General features: G+C 37.8%; 1 long non-coding RNA gene across 1 annotated transcript in view; it reads left to right on the top strand.

The window, feature by feature from the left end:
• Positions 1-20,898, top strand: part of LOC140504983 (uncharacterized) — a 28,849-nt gene extending 7,951 nt beyond the window's left edge. Inside the window, exons 2-3 of the long non-coding RNA XR_011967301.1 lie at positions 1,442-1,574; positions 1,687-20,898. This is a non-coding gene — a long non-coding RNA (uncharacterized lncRNA). The remainder of the gene's footprint in view (positions 1-1,441; positions 1,575-1,686) is intronic.
• Positions 20,899-20,963: the final 65 nt, after the last annotated feature.

Raw genomic sequence — 20,963 nt, 5'->3', positions numbered from 1 at the left:
TTTCCCTAGAGAAATTTGGACCTGGCTAATGAATGGTTGAGCAAGGCTATTTTGGTGCTGCAACAACATGGACTTGGCAATGGAGGGACCAGGTGGGCCTTTGTAGGCTGTGTCCATTGCCAGCTAGCAGGATTACTGTACTGTACTAAGAAAGGGCCACCTTGTACACGAATCAGAGAAAGTAACACACAAGGCCTGAGCAGGTAGTTTAGGTAGAGCACCACCTGGTGTGCAATTCAGAAAGTGTACTATTGCAGTTAAACTCCCTTGCTGGATCATTTAATAAAGTGACACTTTGTGTTTCTATAGGTTTGATGAAAATATGATGGCTATATTTGTATTTTAAAGATTTAGTTTCTGAAGTTAAAGTACTTAGATTTCAAGGATAGAAACCTAAAGAAAAAGACACTTTTCTTATCAATCTGAGTGATAAAAAGAACAGAATCTAATTGTGTTGATCGCGGTTCTTAAAAAAAACACATTGGTCGTATCTGAAAATGTACCTATCATTGTGACATCCTAATAAATACTGAATATGACATTCAGAAGAACCTAGGAAGATTTGCATGAGTTGATTCAGAGTGAAATGAGTATAGCCAAGAGAGCAATTTACACAATAACCACAGGAATGTAAAGGAAAGCAAGAATAATATGTACATTTTCAGATACGACCAATGTGTTGAATTATTTTACTTGACTGTATTTATTTGTCACAAAGGAAGGTGAGTTAGAAAGTAGAACTAAAGATGAAAAGTAGGGGAAAGAGTGTCAATAAAACATTTTTAAAATACAGAAAAGAAACCAGACAAGGATCAGAGAGTATCATCAAAGTTAAAGTGGACAATTTTAATTATATTACTTTTAAAAGGTTTTATGCAAACAAATTTAATATAGTTAAAATTAGAAAGGAAACAGTTAACTGGGAAAAATTTTTGCAGTGATTTCTCTAATGAAGGTCTTATATTTAAATATGTGAGAATAAGAGCCATTCCCCAGTAGCTAAATGGTCAAAGAATATGAACAGGTCGTTCTCAAAGGAAGAAATCCAAGCTTCACATCACTAATAATTAGAAGAAAAATACTCAAAACTAATTGTAATTAGAGAAATTCAAATTAAAACAAATAGGTTCCACCTTACATCCATCAGATTGGCAAAAATGACCCCAAAAGAGAAGATTACAATTGTTGAAAATGATGATTGTAGGAAAACAAGCACATTAGTGCACTGTTGGTGGTGCTATGAATTAGATCAGTATTCTAAGAAGCAAAATGAAGACCTGTGGGCTGGGTGATGATACCGTTAACTGAACTTAGTATTGATAGAATGGCCAGATCCAAATAGTCTGGTCACTAGTGAATTCATATTAATTTGGAAAGATATCACTACTGAAGGGGCTCAGAAACCTATTCATGGTTTTGTACTGTTCAATACTTTTGTCAGTGACTGGGACATTGGTGGCCCACTGATCAGATTTGCAGACTGAATGAAAGTGGAAAGGATACAGAACGGAACTAAGGAGGTCTTAGTAGGCTGAAATGATAAGCCAAGTCTAATAAAATGAAATTTAATGGGGGTAAGTATAATGTTCTACAATTTATAAAGTACATTTTATATACATTATCTCATTTGAGCCTCAGAACATTCTATGTTAAATATATGATGAATATTTTTATTCCATTTTATAGGTAAGGACACAGGCCAAAAAAAGGTTAATCTACTTTCCCACAGTCCTACACCTAGTAAAGATAAGTATATTTCACGTCTGGTATTCTGTCTACTCTACCAAGTATGACTAGACCACATAATTCATATGAAAAAGATCTGGGGTTTGGGGTGGCTATAAACTCAATATAAGTCAACAGTGTCACATGACATTCAAAAAATCTAAGCTGCCATATGTAAACAGCTGAAGGAGCTGAGAAACTAAAGAGATTTAAGGGAACCAATGTTATGAACATGCAAGGAGTCCTCAGTTGAACAGTAGGGGAGGAAAGGTAGAAGGGAAAGAAATCAGACACTTACCCTTTGAAACTGCCCTTGAACCCAGAATAAGGCTGCTTCTGGAGAGGCCTACCCATCTATAAGTTTCCTTTTTAAATGAATTTTCTTCCTGAAATAGGCACTGGTGAAAGACTGAAAGGTACAACAGATATAGGGCTGACCTTCAAGTCAAGAAGACTTGAGTTCAAGACCTGACCTATTTGTGCTGTGTAACAGTGAGGAAGTTACGACTCAATGCTCCAGGCAAGGCTCCAAGTCTATAAGATAAAGAAGATATACATCAGCGGGGATTTCTACGTCAGGAACTCCCCCACACTGATGAAAGCAAAAGTTTCAATATTGGGGATAAGACTATATACTAAGTTCTATTGTTTTTGTTGCTAAATGATTATAAATGTCAGTACCCTACATTTTGTGTCCTGTGGAAATGTACTAATCACTCCACCCTGGTGGGGGACCTCATTCTGCTTAGGAAGAACTTGGAAATGATCTTAAAGTAGTTAAATAGATGTTGAAGAGAGATTGAACTCTTTCTGTTTGGCAAGTTAAAGAGGCATATTTTGGCTCAACGTAAAGAAAAATTTCCTAAAAAATTAGAACTGTTCAAAACCAGAAAGGCTACTTTTGGGAAAGAGCTATTTTTCCTCACTGGAAATCTTCAGGTGGACACTGGATGATTACATGACAGGGATGTTGTAGAGGGCCTTCTTTACAGTGAGGACCCCTGAAGTCTTTTTTCCATTTGGGCATGCCATGATTCTGTGATTCTGAGTCCTAATAAAATAAGAATTTACTGATGACAAAAAGTTCTACTGATGCTACTCTGGTAGCTTACCCTTTACTGAGTCAATGAGCGGTATAGGTCTGAGTTTCTGAGCATTGTAGGTCTGTCTCAGTGGATAGGTGGTACAGTGGATAGAGCACAAAGCCTGAAGTCAGGAAAACCTGAGTTCAGATCCAGTCTCAGATGCTTACTAGCTGCATTACCCTGGGCAAGTCACTTAACCTGTCTTCCTCAATTTCCTCATCTATAAAATGATGATATATCATACCTCACAGAGTTGTGACTATCAAATGAGATAATAATTGTAAAGCGCCTGGCACACAGTAAAGGGCTATATAAATGCTTTTTATATACCTATATGTAGATACTATTAATTTTTGTAGTCTTTCAAAAGACTACCCATACAAAAAGTGGGATAAAAAAACCCATATTTGGATCTAAGACAATTCCAAAAGACTCATAATGTAAAATGCTATCCACATTCAGAGAAAGAACTATGGAGTTGGAATGAAAATCGAAGCATACTATTTTTTTGTTTTTTTTTCTTTCTCATGGTTTTTCCCATTTGTTCTGATTTTTCTTTCACAACATGACTAATACAGAAATATATTTAATATGATTATACATGTATGGCCTATATCAAATTGCTTGCTTATTTGGTGAGAGAGGAGAGGATGGAGGGAAAAAATTTAGAACTCAAAATCATATAAAAGTGAATGGTGAAAACTAAAAATTAATTAATTAAAAAAAAACCCATTGTTGGTAATGAAGTGTAATTGGATAGGCAAGCCATTGAGTTATTACATCAATATTAGTCCATTTGGGACAAACACTACCAATAGCTCTTGAACTACATCCAGAATTTTTAATAAAAGGAAGAGATTAGGTTGTTCACATATTAGGAAATTTAACAATGCTTTCAGTGATCTCAAACTACTTCCTGCTGCAAAAGCCCATCATTTTAACATCAGTATTTTCCCAGTGATACAACAGGATTGTTAATCAGAGAGCTCCAAAGTCTTAGAAGAATCAAAATTAAAGGTGACCCAATACACAATGAAAAAATGCCTTGTACAATAAAGATAGTAAATATACAGAGCACACTCTGCTGATGTCATCTCTCATAGAAGAGATCAGAGGGTCTGGCTCTGGGAAAGCATGATGAAGTGTAATAGAATCACCTTTCTCCCTGATTTAGAGCACGCACAGACATTCAGCTACTGCTAATCAACATGATGAAGAGATAGCACATTGATTGCCTGCATAGCCAAAACTAAGATACTTTCAAAAGGCATTAACTAGACAAAGCAAGTCAGGAACCATCCCTTCCTGGCCGTGTTCAAATGAGGAATCAGGGAGTAAGCTAAGCTCTTGGTGGGAGAGAGTCCTTGGGCCTCTCTCTTCCCACTGGGACTCTGAACCTGGGAGTACATGACCAAGCCATTGCTTCTGTCCCCGTTATGTCTATTCTCTCCTGCTTTTAGGTGTAGGAGATTGGGAAAATGTTCATAGATATCTATGACCTTGTGAACTTCTTAGGTTCAAGGAAATGAGCCAACGCAAGTCTGGGATCTAGAATCCATACCAGGATTTTCTGGAAGTCTGAGGATGAGAAGTGAAGCCTCTAATGACCTGCCTAACTCTGCCCAACAATAGCAGAGAGTTAGAGTCATCATCCACCTTACCAACTATAACATATTTGGAAATAGACTGATTTGGGTAAATGCTGTTTGTTCTCTGTCTCCAGAGATTGGGGGGTGTGAAACAGGAAACATTATATTCCCCTGGCACTAGGGGGAAGATATTTGTGCTTTTTCTTCTTGCTGTATTTTTATAGTGAATGACCCTTTGCACAAAGTAATTTATATAATTGCTTAAATGGAACTGAGGAGCTCATCACTGGTGGTTAACAATAGAGGGAACACACTGAAAAGGTACCTGAAGCCCATAGCTTTAGAGAAAAGTTTTCCCAATCTCTCAGGGGTGCCCCTAGGATCTGAGAGGGAAATATAGTTGACCTTGATCTGGAAGAACGAGTCCAAAGTCTTGCTACAAGTTCCTTTCTATCTAATCTGTAGCATGTTACTAAGAAATGTTAGACATTGTCTCTGTATCTGATATTTATAATTGTTTTTCTTTTTTACAAGGGAGAGTTCAGTTCTGGAGAGGAGTGAGAAAAATCTGCAGTGTAAAGGAAAAAAAGAGATTAGAAAAAACTATTTCAAATATGAGAGATGTGGATATGAGAGATATGAGAGATGAGGGTATGCATGTCCTATATTTTTGTTAAACATTTCTTAACAATGATAAACATGCACACACACACACATACTGTTGGAGCAGATAAACCAAGAAAACCTTCAAAAAGTTGAAACTCAGAACAGGAGGGTGTATATTACGTCATTATTCCAGTAAACAATTAAGTTGAAACCAATTATGTGTCTGTTTATTCTATTTCCAGAAGACAAGTGATTTTGTGATTCTTACATATTCTTAAATTTAGAATGATTTGTACATTTTAACTTTGAATCATGTGTATGTGTATGTATGTATATGTGTATGTGGGTTCACCTACTATAAATAAGCTTATGAGGTACAGTAGTGATTTTAAGACTCATTTTTATTATTATAGATTGATGGTATAATGTATATTCATAAAATTATTGAATTAGAAGGAACTTTAGACATCTTTATGTTCAGTGGTTCTTAACCTGGAATTCATGAACCCACAGATTTAAGGGGATCTGTTATCTTGAGTGGGAAAAAATACATCTTTATTTTCACTAATCTCTTAACTGAAATTTATTATTTCCTTCAGTTGTTAATATAAGTAACAAATCATTATTCTGAGAAGAGCCCACATCTCCCCTTTCCTGAAAAAATCCTCACATGATCCTTCCATCCCCTGCTAACTACTGTCCTATATCTATTCTACTGTTTGTAGCTTAATTCCTTGAAAAGGCTATCTATTCTAGGTGCCTCCACTTTCTTTCCTCTCACTCTTTTTTTAGCCCCTTACAATTTGGCTTCCAACCTTATTTTTTCACCAAAACTGCTCTCTCCAAAGTTACTGATCATAGTTGCCAAGTTCATGGTCTTTTCTCTGTCTTCATTCTCCTTGACTTCTCAGCAACTTTTGATACTACTGATCAACCTTTCCTCCTTGAGACTCTGTTCTCTCTAGGTTTTCTGGACACCACTCTCTCCTGGTTCTCCTCCTACTTCTCTGGATGTTCCTTCTCTTTTTCCTTTGCTGAATGCTCTTCCAGATTAATCCTCTAACTATAGGTGTCCCTCAAGGTTCTGTGCTACTTCACTTGGTGATTTCATCAGCTCCCATGGATTTAATTACTATCTCTATATTAATGATTCTCAAATCTACCTTTCCTGTCCCAGCCTCTCTGCTGACTTCCATTCTTGCATCTCCAAGTACTTTTCAGACATCTCAAAATGGATGTTCAGCAGACATCTTAAATTCAATATGTCCAAAACAGGACTCATTATCTCTCCCCCACTCCTACCTTCCCTATTACTATAAAAGGTAATACCATCCTACCAATCCCTCAGGCTCAAAACCTAAGACTCATCCTTGGCCCCTCATTCTCTCTTCCTTACCATGATCAATCTATTGACAAAGCCTACTGATTTCACCTTTCATCTCTTAAATAATATACCATCTTCTCTCTTCTATCACTGCCACCACTCTAATGCAGACTGAATGTTCACAACTGAATTATCACAATAGCCTGCTGGTGAGTCTGCTTTCTTCAAGTCATCCCCAGCTCTGATCCATCCTCCACCAAAGAGATTTTCTTAAAGCCAAGGTCCAACCATGTCACTTCCTTACTCAATAAACTCTATTGGCTCCCTGTTGCTTCCAAAATCAAATACAAAATTTTCAGTTAGGTATTCAAAGTTCTTTATAACTAACTTAGCCCCCTCATATTCTTTGATCCAGTGACACTGACCTCCTTATAGTTCCACAAACAAGATGAGCCATCTTTCAACTCTGGACATTTTCTCTGCCTACCTCCCATGCCTACAATGCTCTTTCTCTTCTTCTCCACCTATAACCTCCCTGGCTTCCTTTAAGTTCCAACTAAAATCACATTTTCTTTACTGGAAGCCTTCTCCAGCCTCTCTTAATTCTAGTGCCTTCACTTTGTTAATTATTTTCTATTTATCCTATGTACAATATGGAATGGTTTGCCATTTCCTTTTCCAGCTCATTTTACAGATAAGGAACAAAGAGGCAAACAGATTAAGTGACTTGCCCAGGTCATGCAGCCAGGAAGTGTCCAAGTCCAGATTTAAACTCAAGAAGATAAGTTTCCTTGATTCAAAACCCAACATTCTATCCACTGGAACATAACTGCCTGCCTGGCACATAGTAGGTGCTTAATGAATGTTGATTGATTGAGGTCTACAGGCTTCACCAGACGGCCAAAGGGGTCCATCACACACACACACATGCACACACATGCACACACATATATACACGCATTATGATCTAGTTTAGCATACACAGTATGCAGATAAGGAAATTAAGGCTTGGAAATTTGCATTTCTCATTCAAGTCCCCATTATCATTTTTAAAAGGGATCATTTAAGAAGCTGAGAATCAGCATAGCATAGTAGGTAGAAAGACATCCTGGGAGTTAGGAAAATAAGAATTCAAGTCCAGGTTCCATCTCTGACATATAGAGGTTTATGACTCTGGGTAAGTCACTTCTCATTGCCCCAGGGAACTCACTAAAACTATAAGTTACAGTACAGTTGCTTATCTTCATTGGTAGAGGGAATTTCCCTACCAGAAGTTCCCTATACTAAAGAAATCAGAGGTCTGGGCCCCTTCAAAAACAATAATATTAAGAATAGTCATTCTTAGAGTACCTAGCACAGTAAATTCCTTATATTACATACTAAGTAAATATTGTTGATTGTTGCTCTATAAGCAAAGCAGAATTGAGACAGCTCAAAGGAAACACAGGATGCCCAGATTTGGAGTAAACACCCCAAATGTTCACACAGACGATTTGTGCCAACCTGTGGTAGAGCATTCTGAGCTCATATTAGTCTGATCAGCCACAGTGGAACACATGAAAACTTGACTAGTGATGTTATTTTGGTCCTCTTCTAGAATGAAGGACAACAAGCACCCAAGCAATTGTTGATTGATTAATATTATCACTGATAAGCAAAGAATCTCAAAACATTTTAATATTAACACTAATTAATTACTATTTGAAGTACCTAGCTGAAAAATACAATAGTTATTTGGCATATGCAATTTGAAATTTTGAAAAGTAAATATTAAATGACTAGAATTATACAATGAATTACAATAAAATAATAGAATATGATAGCATATTAAAATGTGATTTTAAATTATGGCAAAATTGTATACATCATCTTTCACATACACCTCTCCCCGAAATAATCACTTATTCCAAATTTTCCTGTTAATGTAGAAAGCTCCACCATTTTTCCAGTTCCCCAGCCTCAAAACTTAGGTGTTAATTTTCTTACTCCTCATATCTAATCTGTTGCCAAAGCCAGTTGATTTAACCTTTGCAACATTTTTTAGATTCACCCCTTTCTTTCCTCTGATACTACCACCTCTCTAGTATACCTCATTACCTCCCAGATGGACTGCTGCAACAGCCTGCTGGTTGGTCTCTCTGTCTCAAATCTCTCCCAATTTCAGTCCATCCTCTATTCAGCCCCTGAAGTGATTTTCCTAAAGCCTATGTCGCCCTCCCTTACTCAATAAACTTCCGTGGCTCCCCATGGCCTGCAGGATCAAATACAAAATGTTGCATTTGGCATTTAAATCCCTTCATTATCTAGTCCTTCTCTGACATTTTCAGTCTTCTTACACCTCATACCAACCCCACTCCCCACCAAGTACTCTGATTCAGTGAAACTGATCTCCTTGTTCCTCAAATAAGATACTCCATCTCTTTTTGATTTCTAACATTTTCATTGGCTATCCCCTATGCCTGGAATGCTCGTCTTCCTCATCTCTCCTCCTGGCTTGCCTTCCTTCAAATCTCAGCTAAAATATTCACTTTTATGGGAAGCTTTTCCCAATCTGTCTTCATTCTACTACGTTCATTCTGTTGATTATTTCCTACTTATCCTGTATGTGTCTTATTTGTGCAAAGTTGTCTGCATGTTGTCTCTCCATTAAATTGTTGGCCTCTTCAAGGTTGGGACTGTATTTTGCCTTTTTTTGCATTCCTGGTGCTTAGTACAATGCCTGGCACATAGTAGGTACTCAAACAATGCATATTGACTAACTGACCTTTAATGATTCACATAAGTTTATACAAGTCGTGGAGACTAAAGGTCATATTTTCTACTTATCAGTCATTTGGAATTTTAAAACTGGTATGACAACTCCAAAAACAACACCAGGTTTATCAAGTTATATTTTTGAACAATAACTTATCAAAGCATACCATATTATCAAAAAGTCTTAAATGCAGGTAGCATTTGGATGTGATTATTTTTAAAAGGACAGTTTAAAAAAATATGATTCATGATTTTATAGAAGATATCTCTGACCCTTTCCCTCAAAAAATCCTCCCTTACAACCATCTTTCTTTCCTACAGAGAGATCATAATCTTCTGTTTATAGTTCCTGGTTGCCATTAGAAATTATTATCTTGTCACAACTCAAGCATATTCAAGTTGGAGTAGTGCTGAGAAAGTGACATTAATTATATGATGGATTATTGTGAAAGGGCATTATTCAAAAAGGGCAAAAATATCTGTATTTTTCCATATCTGGTCCTCAAAAGTGATGCTCTCAGGGATCTTTGCATTCCTACCTGAATTCTCAAGGATTTTTCATGTAGCACTCATGTTCTGGGACTCATTCTCCAAATCTATACTAGGACAAGCAAGTGGGGTCCCCAAAGCTTGGCTATTTCTCCCTTCAAGATTCAATAATTCTGAAGGGTTGGGGGCATTTTTACATACCATCAAGTTCCTATCTGCTGCATATCTTCCAATATCAATCAACCATTTACCATCTCCTCAATATCATCTAACCAGTGAGTACCACTCAAATATAAATGTACCCATTGATCTCAATATCAGTTAACAAATTAACATCAATTAGCTTTTATAAGTGGATATTTACTAAGAAGACATAGCAAGACCTGAAGTACAAAACCCTTCAAAACTTGGAGAACATTCTTTACCACCTACAACGAACCCCTGGACTCAGACTTAAAATGATTGCTACAAATATTCCTCCTGTCAAGTTCACTTCATGGAATAGTCAATGGACAAGTCTCCCCTTTGCTTGCTGGACATGGCATCTTTGTGGCCAGGTCACTTTACTATTGGGTTGTTCTAAGTAGGTCTCTCCTTAGGAAGAGCTCTTCTCCTTGGGCTTGGCTACTGCAACTACTCTGCTATAGACTCTCATTGCTGGTGGCTCTTCTGACATTTTGAAGATCACAAAGTTATAGATTCATCTATTTTGTCTCCTATAGACATTCAACTAAGAACAGAAAACCAAAAACCCTAAAGGTGTGTGTTTGTCCTTCGTTGCCAAAGAAGACCGTGCCATCAGAGAAATAATGACATGACTTGCACTTGACTTTGTTTTGAGTGAGGGAGGGCTGTGCAGGTCACCAGCCTCACTTCTCCTCCAGAGCCATCTGAATCCAGTGACCAGATATTCATCAGGATGACTGGAGATGACTCAGAATGAGGCAATTGGGGTTAAATGACTTGCCCAAAGTCACACAGCTAGTGAGTGTCAAGTGTCTGAGATGAGATTTGAATTCAGGTCCTCCTGACTCCTGCTCTGGTACTCTCTCCACTGCACCACCTAGCTGCCTCTACCCAAATAGGACAAATGAAACAGTGAGGCCTTGCGTTCAAAGCTGCATGACAACTTGAATCCCCATTTGCTTGGTTTTCCTCCCCCACTTCCCACCCATCACACTTACATACTACTGGATAAGAAATGTATCAAGAGCAAAACTTGTGTAAAGCAACAAGGAGATTGAGAGCAAATGGATATTTTACAAATAAAACTAGAATTTTTCCTTCTCATCATTTTGTTGTATTTGTCCTTCTTCTCAAAGAGGACCAACATACCATATATATAATAAAGTAGTCTTTCCATTTGAAAAAAACAATACAAACATATATGCATAGTCAAATAGAAGAAATAATATATTTTGCTTTCCTTATATGCATATATAAACATATTATATGTAGATATTTATATGGATATATAAAACCTTGGAATCCAAAATTACCAAACACCTAGAAGTAGTATCTAGGTCTCATTTGGCAATATTTAAATCCTGCTTATGAATTTCTGATATGTCAGATGTATCTGTTGTAGGTCAGATCCCATTATGAGGAACTACAAAGCACTGACCAATGCATGTATTTTAATGAAATTTAGTTATATATACACATCACAAGCTGGGACTTGGGAGGTCTGTGCTACACAGGATCTTTCTATCTTTGGTTGCTATTTTGTAAGCATGTTATAACCTAGGGTAAATGCTTCACAAAGCATTTTGGTGACAGTGAAGGGAATTAGTTGGGGTTTTTTCATTTTCATTGTTGTGAAATGCATATTTTTGGTGTTGAGCTTTAGTTTTCAAAATGTAACCTGTGTCAACATAGACAAGCATTAAAGGAGTGTAACAGTCAGCAACATGGAGAGCTCATTGAACGTTCTCCTACCAGTACGACCACTCCTCAGTTCTTTTTGCTAGATCTTCATCCAGGCTGTTCCCACTGTCAGTATCCCCCAAGGTCCTGTTCTGGTCCCTCTTCTTTTCTCCCTTTATATTATTTCTCTTAGTGATCTCTTCGCTTCTCATGGATTCAGTTACCAGTTCCATTCAGATCATTTCTCTCATGCCTCCAGTTTCCCCATCTTCAATTGCCTATTGGACATCTCAAACCAGAGGTCTTTTAGACATCTTCAAGTCAACATGTGCAAAACTGAACTCATCTTTCCTATTACTTCTCATCTCTTCCAAACTTTTGGATTGTTGAGGTTACAACCATCCTCCAGGTCACATAGGATGCAACTCCTCCCTCAATTTCCCTCCCCTCCAATCCAATCTGTTGCTAAATCCTTTTGCTCTCTACCTTCACAGGCTCTCTCATGTGCTCCCTACTTTTCTCTGACATGGTCACCTCTCATCACCTCCCATGTTTTTTGATAGGTCTCCCTCCCTCACATCTCTCCCTACTCCAGTCCATCCTCTACTCAGCTCTTAAAGCATTAGTTTTCCCAACTCACTCTTTTATTCCACAAAGCTCCCTATTGGATCAAATGTAACATTCTTCATCTTTTAAAACTCTTTATAACCTGATCCCTTTCCAGCTCTCCAGAATTCTTACACCTTGCTCCCCTTCATGCCCTCTGTGGTACAATGACACTGGCCTACTTGATGATCTTTCCTTAATACACTCCACATCCTAACTCCATGGCATTTGTACTAGTTGTCCCCTATAGCTGGAATTTGCTCCTTCCTCAGATCTTCCTCCTGGCTTCTTTCAAGTCTTAGCTGAAAACCACTTTTGCAAGAAACCTTTCCAGTCCTCCTTAATGTTAGTACCTCACCTCTGGGATTATTGCCAATTTATCCTGCATATATAAAATCCTCTCCCCATTATATTGTGAGCTCCTTCAGAGCAGGGAGTGGTTTTGCCTGTTTCTATCCCCATTGCTTAGCATAATGTCTGACACATGTTATTCAGTCATTTCAGTTGTGTCCATCTCTTTGTGACCCCATTTGGGGTTTTCTTGGCAGAAATACCAGAGTAGTTTGTCATTTCCTTCTCTGGCTCATTTTACAGATTAGGAAACTGAGGCAAACAGTGACTTGTCCAGGGTCACACAGTGTCTGAGGTCAGATTTGTACTCAGGAAATTGAGTCTTCTTGACTCTAAGCCCAGCACTCTATCCACTGTGCCACTTAGCTGCCCTTTTGATACATAGAAGGTGCTTAATAAATGCTTATTCTCTTGACTTAACCAAAGAATACCTTTCCCTTAATAATGCAAAGCCCCATTTATTCAAATAATCGTCAACTCTACAATTCTCTTTTCCTGTCTATATAACCCTTATATTTAAAATTTTTCATCTGCTACATAGGTTCAGAAGACTTAGTAAGCTTTTGTTTTGAATCTTTTTCCCCCTGTGTATGTGCTCTGTCCTTCATTTTATATCATTATTTATAGTGAGATATAATTTTGATCAACTAGCCCCATTTTCTCTCTTCCTTGAAATACTTTGAATTAGTCCACCTGTTTGGATTGTCTCCACTCCACTCCTCTCCACACTCACTGCACAGGTCTCATTTGGCCCATCTCCTGCTCCAACCTGTTGTATTGTGTCAACATTATCATTTCAATGGCAACATACTGTGGACCCATAAACAGAGGATTACAATTTCCCTGCAGGAAGGCAGGCTCAGTTGTGAAAGCAAATTTGTTCAGGCATAAATATCTTCAACAATCACTGTGAAATAAGATACATATGAAAAAATAAAACACAGATGTTTAATTCTTTTAACTATTTGTCTTTTAAGTCACCCCTCTAATGTCTTGGCTCTTGTGGTTGATCTTTTCCGAATTTCCACATTTTAGTTTAGTTTAAGATTCTTCTTATTTATTTCTCACACATTTCTTTGTTAGTGTGTCTTTTCCAAGTACTTAGGAAACCACATCATCTTGTTTGCCTTCTGTTTCTTTCATTTCGATAAGAATCGTGTTATGTTCTTGAGATGCTTTCCCCCATATTACTAAACACTGCCTTCCTTTTCAGTACACTTAAACGTGTGCTATTCTCCACAAAGGTATCCCTTTTAATGGTTAATTTAAATAGCCCAACTCAATGCAGTTTTTGTCTCCTAGTAAAATAATGTATTTATCTAGTTTCATTCTCGTTCTACCTTTTATCACTGAGTAACTTAATGTTTCATTTTATTCCTATTCATCTTTTGCAGATTTTCCTTTTACCTTCCAGATTATGCAAATTATTTTTGCTTAAGCAAAAGCTTTCTCTTTACCTCGCCCAAATACACTCAAAAATTTCATCCATGGTGAACCTGAAGGAATATTATTTCTGCCTTCATGAAAACTACTAACCATTAGCTTGTTGATCCTAAAATCCCAGGCAGCCCTTTGACATCAGGTCTTTCTAACAGGGGTTCTTAAGGCTTTTTTTGTGTTTCTGAGACCATTTTTGGCAGTCTGGTGAAGCCCAAATCTACGACCTAGAGGCCACATGTGGTCCCCTTGGTCCTCAGATGCGGCCCTTTAACTCAATCCAAATTTCATAGAAGAAATCCCCTTAATAAAAAGATTTGTTCTGTAAAACTTGAACTCAGTCAAAAGGCTGTACCCAAGGACCTAGAGGGCCACATGTAGCCTTGAAGTCACAGGTTTCCCACCCCTTTCTATACCCTTTCTAAGAATAATTCTTTCAATGAACAAAATAAAGTACATGGGATTAAGAAGAATCCAATTATATCAAAATAACAGTTATCAAAGTTTTTTTAAAGACAAATTCATAGACCCAATGGTAAGAGTTTCTGTTCTAGGCATCTGGGACTTTGTTACTCCTAATCTTAGAAAAATGCAAAAAAGTACAAGTTATCTCAAAAGTCCCTGGAAAGATGTCTGATTGTCCTGTAAGGCACACCAACCTTGACTCCAAGAAACCAAAACTATCCTTGGCAGTGTAAGCAAAAATATCAATTTTTTTTTAAATAGTCTTTATGGCTACATTTCTTTCTGAAATATGAAATATGTTCAAGTTTTGTCTTGTATAAAAATAATTTTTAAGGACCAGTTTTCGAAAATCAGATGCGAGCAGACTATTAAATAATTTTTTGTGGGTTGCTTTCATTACATCTATATTATATGATGTGTGTGCCAACATCCCACCACGCTACCTAGTGTGTAGGTTGGTTTCTCAGATTGCAGTTATCAAAGAGAAAGTTTTATTTTAAAGCTTGACATCATTAAATAGCTCTAAGAATAAAAGGCCTAATTTTTATGCCCCCCAAGGGACCCCAAAGTGTCTCATATACTCTGTTGTTCAAGCTCAGGTTTCTTGCAAAACAGCTATCTATGTAGGTGGGTGGCACAGGAGAAGAACAAAGACTAAGTATTGCTACACTGTGGTTGAAGATGTATAAGAAGTAGAACAAAATTACAAAACATTTCTCCCTGGGACTCAAATGCTGCTATTTTATTTAGTTTTCCAGTGAACTAAAGGAAAATTATTTAAGATCAAAGGCAATTTCAGTTATATTTAAACCAAGGATTCTTAACCTTTTTGTGAGTCCCAGACCTTTTTGTCAGTCTGATGAAGCCTATGGACCCTTTTAACACCAACAAAAACAACTGGCATTTATATGGAACTTTGCAAATATTAACTCATTTTATTCTCACAGCAACTCTGTGAGGTTGTTCTCAGAATAATGCTTTTAAATGCATGGAATAAAATATATAGGTTTGCAAAGGAAACCAATAGAGTGAAAAGAAGTTATCAAAATATTTTTAAAAAAACAACTTGACAAACCCCAGGTTAAGAATCCCTGATAAATTATTTTATGATAAACCTGAGAACCAATTATTTTTACCCCTTTTATGTGAATCTCAACACATACCCCTAACACAAAGGGTGGTGAAGCCCTGAACAACTAGGTAGTGTAACAGCTCTGTGAATAACTGTGCAGATGAACCAGGAAAGGATGACCTGCCCTCCATCCTTGTAAATATTCCCAGGCTTTAACCCAATCCTGGCCCATTCTGAATACTACTCTGTTCATGGAAGAGGTGATTTCTGATTGGTGGAGAGAATATTGGTGCTATTCTGCAGACCTGGGTAAGGGATAGAGAGAGGGACATGCATGATTTAAGTCACTCTTTGGAAGAGGGCTTTGTGTAGTTTGAGATACTTTTCAGGAGAAAGACACATATAGAGCCTATGGAAGCTATAGATATGTAGGAGAAGATGACTCCTCAACATCTTCCAGATCTCCAGTTTGTTGTGAAGTCCAGAGACATTCCCCAGGGAGTTGGGATTGGGGCTTCTTTGTTGGTTTGAGCTAAGGTCTCATGTCCATCCCAACAAATAGTTCATTCACTTTTGTATTTTCCAGTGTATTTTAATATGTAGAAGTTCTCCAATTTCTATTTGCTAGTTTGCTTGGATAAATAGGTTTACTGATTTGCTATTGTGGGTCTTCTTAGCTTTGGGGTGGGAAGGGGATAAACCAATGGATAGAAACTTGGGGCTATTGATCCCTCCCCTTAAAAGGGACTATAGAAGTGTCTTTTGCATTGAACTCATAAGAAAGATCATACCCTTAGGTCAGAAATATTTGGGGTGGGCAGATAAACATAATTCTAGTCTTTTACTCCTCTTGGTGCCTGCAGAAAATAGCATCGAACCTCAAGACATTCCTGGACACTCCTGGCCTTCTCTTTACCCTACCCTACCCCCAGGTCTCCCTCTCTTTTATAGGTTGTCCAGACCCGAGATCATATCTATCCATGGATTCTCTTACATGGGCACACACATCTTATATAATTTTGTTTCATTCTGGGGTAACCTTTCGAATTTGGAAGGATTTGCAGACAAGTCTTATCAATGGTGCACCTTACCTATCTCAGAGGGCCCTAACAAAAATAGACCTTTAATTTTCTCTGAAACAGAATCTAACTCTGCAAAGTTAGATCCAGAACTAAATCGTCTTAAAACTCAGTGGTTCTACCAAGTGATCTTAGCAGTAAGGATGATTAAAACCAGACTGAACATCCCAAAGTTGTGCTGGATGAATTCTTCAACATCCTTCTAATCTAGGAGTATATTCCCAATGATGCACCATGTTAAGTTTCTGGGGTACGCTTTGTATATCATCACTCCATTTACTTCTCCTAGCAATTATAATATCCTTACTCTACTATTTGGGATAGGTCAAAGTGAAATTTTTCTCTGCAGGTATGCATGATGGTAGGAAAAATCCAGATGGAACAAATCTAGAAGGAAAGGATAAAGTTTGCTTCCCTTTCTGAAGCCCCATTCACTTCATTATTGCATAATGCTGAGTTACAAGAAGAAAATCAATCAGATTTTCAAGTTTGCTAACCAAAAAAGGATCTCATTATTTCAGATACTTGAGGATTTAAGAAGAATCAGACACATGTTTACCTATGAGTTATTAAAATGGGTTTGCTACCCAAATTAATGCTGTAAATAATGGAGAGAACTTAAAGGTCAAACTTTTAGGCAAACTTTTAGCACTGTTTGGTCAGGTGTAGTGGCATGACCCTGTAGTTCCTGCTGCTACTGAGTCTGAGGATGGTGGATCACTTGAGTTCTGGAGTTCTGAGCTGCAGTAGGGCTAAAGCTAGCAGGAAGTGTGCACTAAATCCAGCACCAGTAAGGTGAGCCCCTGGAAGCAGAGAATCATCAGGCTGCCTAATGGGGAGGGGTAAACTGGCCTAGGTCAGAAAAGTAAAGACATAAGGCATGACTGACTATGTATTTCTGATCTGGTCAAAATAGGGAGACCCAGTCTCAAAAAAAAGGGAAGGAAGAATGGAAGGAAGAAAAGGAGGAAGGAAGGAAAAGAAGAGAGAGAAGAATGGAAGGAAAGAGGGAGGGAAAGGAAGGAGGGAAGGAAAGGAAGGAATGAAGGAAAAGAGGGAAGGAAGGAGGGAAAGGGTAGAGAGAGGGAGGTAGAAAGGGAAGAAAGGAGGGATAGAGAGGGAAAAAGAAAGGAAAGAAAGAAAACCACCTATTAATGGCATTGTTATTTCATGATTAAAAAAACAAACTAAAACCTGTGATTTCCTTAGAACAGGGAGCTCCTAAAAAAAGAAACTCTCTCAGTGCAGATCCCCTATTGATCTGCAACTTACTGCAGTGTTACAGAGTGGGGGAAGGGGGTATTGAGGAACTAAGTGACTTGCCTAAGATCACACAGCCAGTGTGTCTCATATGTAGGATCTGAGCCCAGGTTTTCCTGATTCCTAGTCTAAATGTCTTACCACTATTCCATCTTGCCTACATATTATTTCTACCTTCATATTGAGGGAGTTACAAATTTCTCTAGAATGTATAACTTGCTTAGTGAGCATCCATCTGATCTCGTCACTGAAATACACCCGTTCTCTCCAAAGTTACCAATGACATCTTAATTACCAGATCTGGTGGTCTCTTCTCAGTCCTAATATTGATTTGCTTCATTGACACTATTGGCTACTCTTTCCTTCTTTCCTCCTCCTCCTCCTTCTCCTCTTCTCCCCCCACCCATCTCTTTCTCTCTCTCTCTGTCTCTTTCTGTCTCTGTGTATCTCTGTCCCCCTAACCTTCTTGACCTATCTGCTGCATTTGATACTGTTGACCATTCTTTCCCCTATATACCTTTTATTTTCTGGGTTTTCATGGCACTATTCTCTCTACTTCACTTCCTACATTTCTAACCACTTCTCAGTCACCTTTGCTGGTTCATCATCTGCATCATGCCCCCAACTGTAGATGTTCCCTAAGGCTCTATCCTGGGCCTTCCTTCCTTCTCCCTCCATCCCAGGGGATCTGATAAGGTTACCAAGAGATAGAGAATAGCAGAAAAAGGGGCCAAGGATAGAACCTTAAAGAACATCCATAGTTATCTTCATCAAATTTCCTGGGTTTAATTATCATTTCTATGCAGAAGAGTCACAGATTTATATATCTGGTCCTATTTTCCCCTTAACTTCAGTCCTGCACCTATTTCCTATTGGGCATTATAAGCTAGACATCCCACAGATACTAAAATGCAACATGTCTCAAATTAAACTCATGATCTTTCTGCCAAATCCTCTCTATTTCCAAACTTCATTGTTTGTGTTGAAGGCATCACCATCCTTCCAGTCTCCCAGGTTCATGATCTTGGCATTATCCTAGACTGCCCTCTCCTCTCATTCCTCATATTCAATTGGTTGCCAAATTTCTGCCTCCACAACCTGTCTCAGATCTGACCCCTTGTCTCCACTCACATAGCTACCCTTTTGTTCAGACCGTCATCACTTCTAATCTGGATTATCTCAACAGCCTCCTAAGTGGTCTCTCACCATTTCCATTCCTCCTACAAACTGCTGTCAAAGTAATTTTCCTTAAATGTAGATCTAACCATGTGATGCTCCTAATCAACCAACTCCAGTGGCTTCCTGTTATCTCTAGGATAAAATAGAAAATGATCTGTTTAGCTTTTAAAGCCCTATAAAACCTGGCCCCAACTCATCTTTTCTGACTCATTCAATGTTACTCCCCCCTTATACATTTCTTTCTAGGCAAACTGGCCTCTCTCTTTGCTCCTTTAAGATGCAGCACAAGCACTTTCATCTACATGAAGCTTTTCCTGCTCCCTCCCCCTGACACCCCCTAGTTCTAGTGCCCTCCCTCCCAAGCTACCTTGTATGTTATTACTTTGTGTATGTTTGCATTTATTGATATTATATTTATGTTACATATCTGTAATATCCACTTGTTGCTTCCTCTATTAGAATATAAGCTCATCCTCATCATAAGTAGGGATTCTTTCATTCTTTGTATTTGTATCTCTGGCACCTAGCACAGTGCCTTGCACATAGTAGGTATTTAAGAAATACTGGTTGACTGTGACTGAAAATGTGCTACCACCTTCTTAGGCCCATCATGCATCTCTCTGTTCATTTTAGATCACCTGCATCTTTGAGTCTCCAGAGATCTTAGTGTTTCTAGATTTACAACCATGTGTCATGACTGCGGGAAGGCACATGGGTGTTAAAAAGATAGGTTTTCCAAAAATGAGCACTTAGTCCTGAGGAAGAGATGAGCAAATCCACCTCCCTCCTTTCTTTGCAGAGGTGGGGGATTATGGGTGTGAAATACTGCATATCCTTGCAAACTCCATTGACAGCTTTACCAAACTGCTTTATTTTTCTCTTTCTACATTTTATTGTTTGTTGTAAGGGATGGCTCACTGTATAGGGGAGGGAAAGGAGATATACTCAGAAATAAAGGTAATGTATAATCAGTAAGAATCATAGGAATATACTTCTTCGATATTTTAAACTTGGAGAACCAAATTATTTTTTCAGGTTCATGGTAGCCTTAACTCATAGATCACAGGGTTTAATTGCATGAGAATACACCTGAATATCTATCATTTAAAACCCAGAAGGGTCTGGTAAAGATGATGGCATGAAAAGGAACTGAAAAGTCCAGTTCTCTACATGTACCTCAACAGTGGTCAAAAAAAAGGCACCTGATCAGAAATAAAAGCTCAAAATTGGGGTGTGCAAGAAAAGTCCACAAATAGAGAAGGATAGGGGGAGTAGGCATTGAAAGAATCTAACTCTTATTTGAATGGAACAAGGAATATTTAACACGTACACAGAGTTATTATATTAAATTTGATAGATTTATATTCAATAGATAAATAGGAGGGATCTAGAAAAGGGAAAGGAACTTATGAGAGGATGCAGAGTGGAGGAGGGGATAGCTATAAACAACAAACCACCTCCAGAGAGTAGATTGTAAAAGGGGATTAAAAGAAAATAAAGTCTAAAAATAACAAGAATAATTTTAATAAAATAATTTTAATTATAAACAGATACACATATGGAATTAGCTTTGAAACAAATGGATAATTTTGTTCTTTTCACCAACTCTTACTAATTTTATTCTTTTTTCCTCTTTCCTATTAATAGTTTCAAAGAAAAACAAAGGAATTATTTTAACTCCATTGTCTTACCTGTTTAACTCAGGATTAAAACCCTGAGGTTTAATTATGGCTATGACCAAAATCCCTTTTAAAAATTTTCAAACTTTTAAAAAATTTTTATTTAAAATTAGAAAGAAAACAGATAACTGGCTGTATGTCCCCACCAATAACCCAACCCTCCCCCCATACACACACACACACACACACACACACACACACACACACATACACACACACACACAGACTTCAGCAAAAACAAAAACAAAAAAATAAAGCCTTCAGTACATGCATGAATAGTCTGGCAAAACAAGTTCCTACACTGACCACCTCTGAAAATGTCTTCTTCTGCATGTTTGTAAGTTCTCTAGCAGGAGGTGCATGGCATGTTTCCTTCATTTTGGGGGGTTCCTTTTGT

This window comes from Notamacropus eugenii, chromosome 5 (genome assembly GCF_028372415.1).
Source record: "Notamacropus eugenii isolate mMacEug1 chromosome 5, mMacEug1.pri_v2, whole genome shotgun sequence".
Classification (NCBI taxonomy): Eukaryota; Metazoa; Chordata; class Mammalia; order Diprotodontia; family Macropodidae; genus Notamacropus; species Notamacropus eugenii.
The sequence above is the reverse complement of the archived record's forward strand: the minus strand, read 5'-3'. Positions and strand labels throughout refer to the sequence as shown.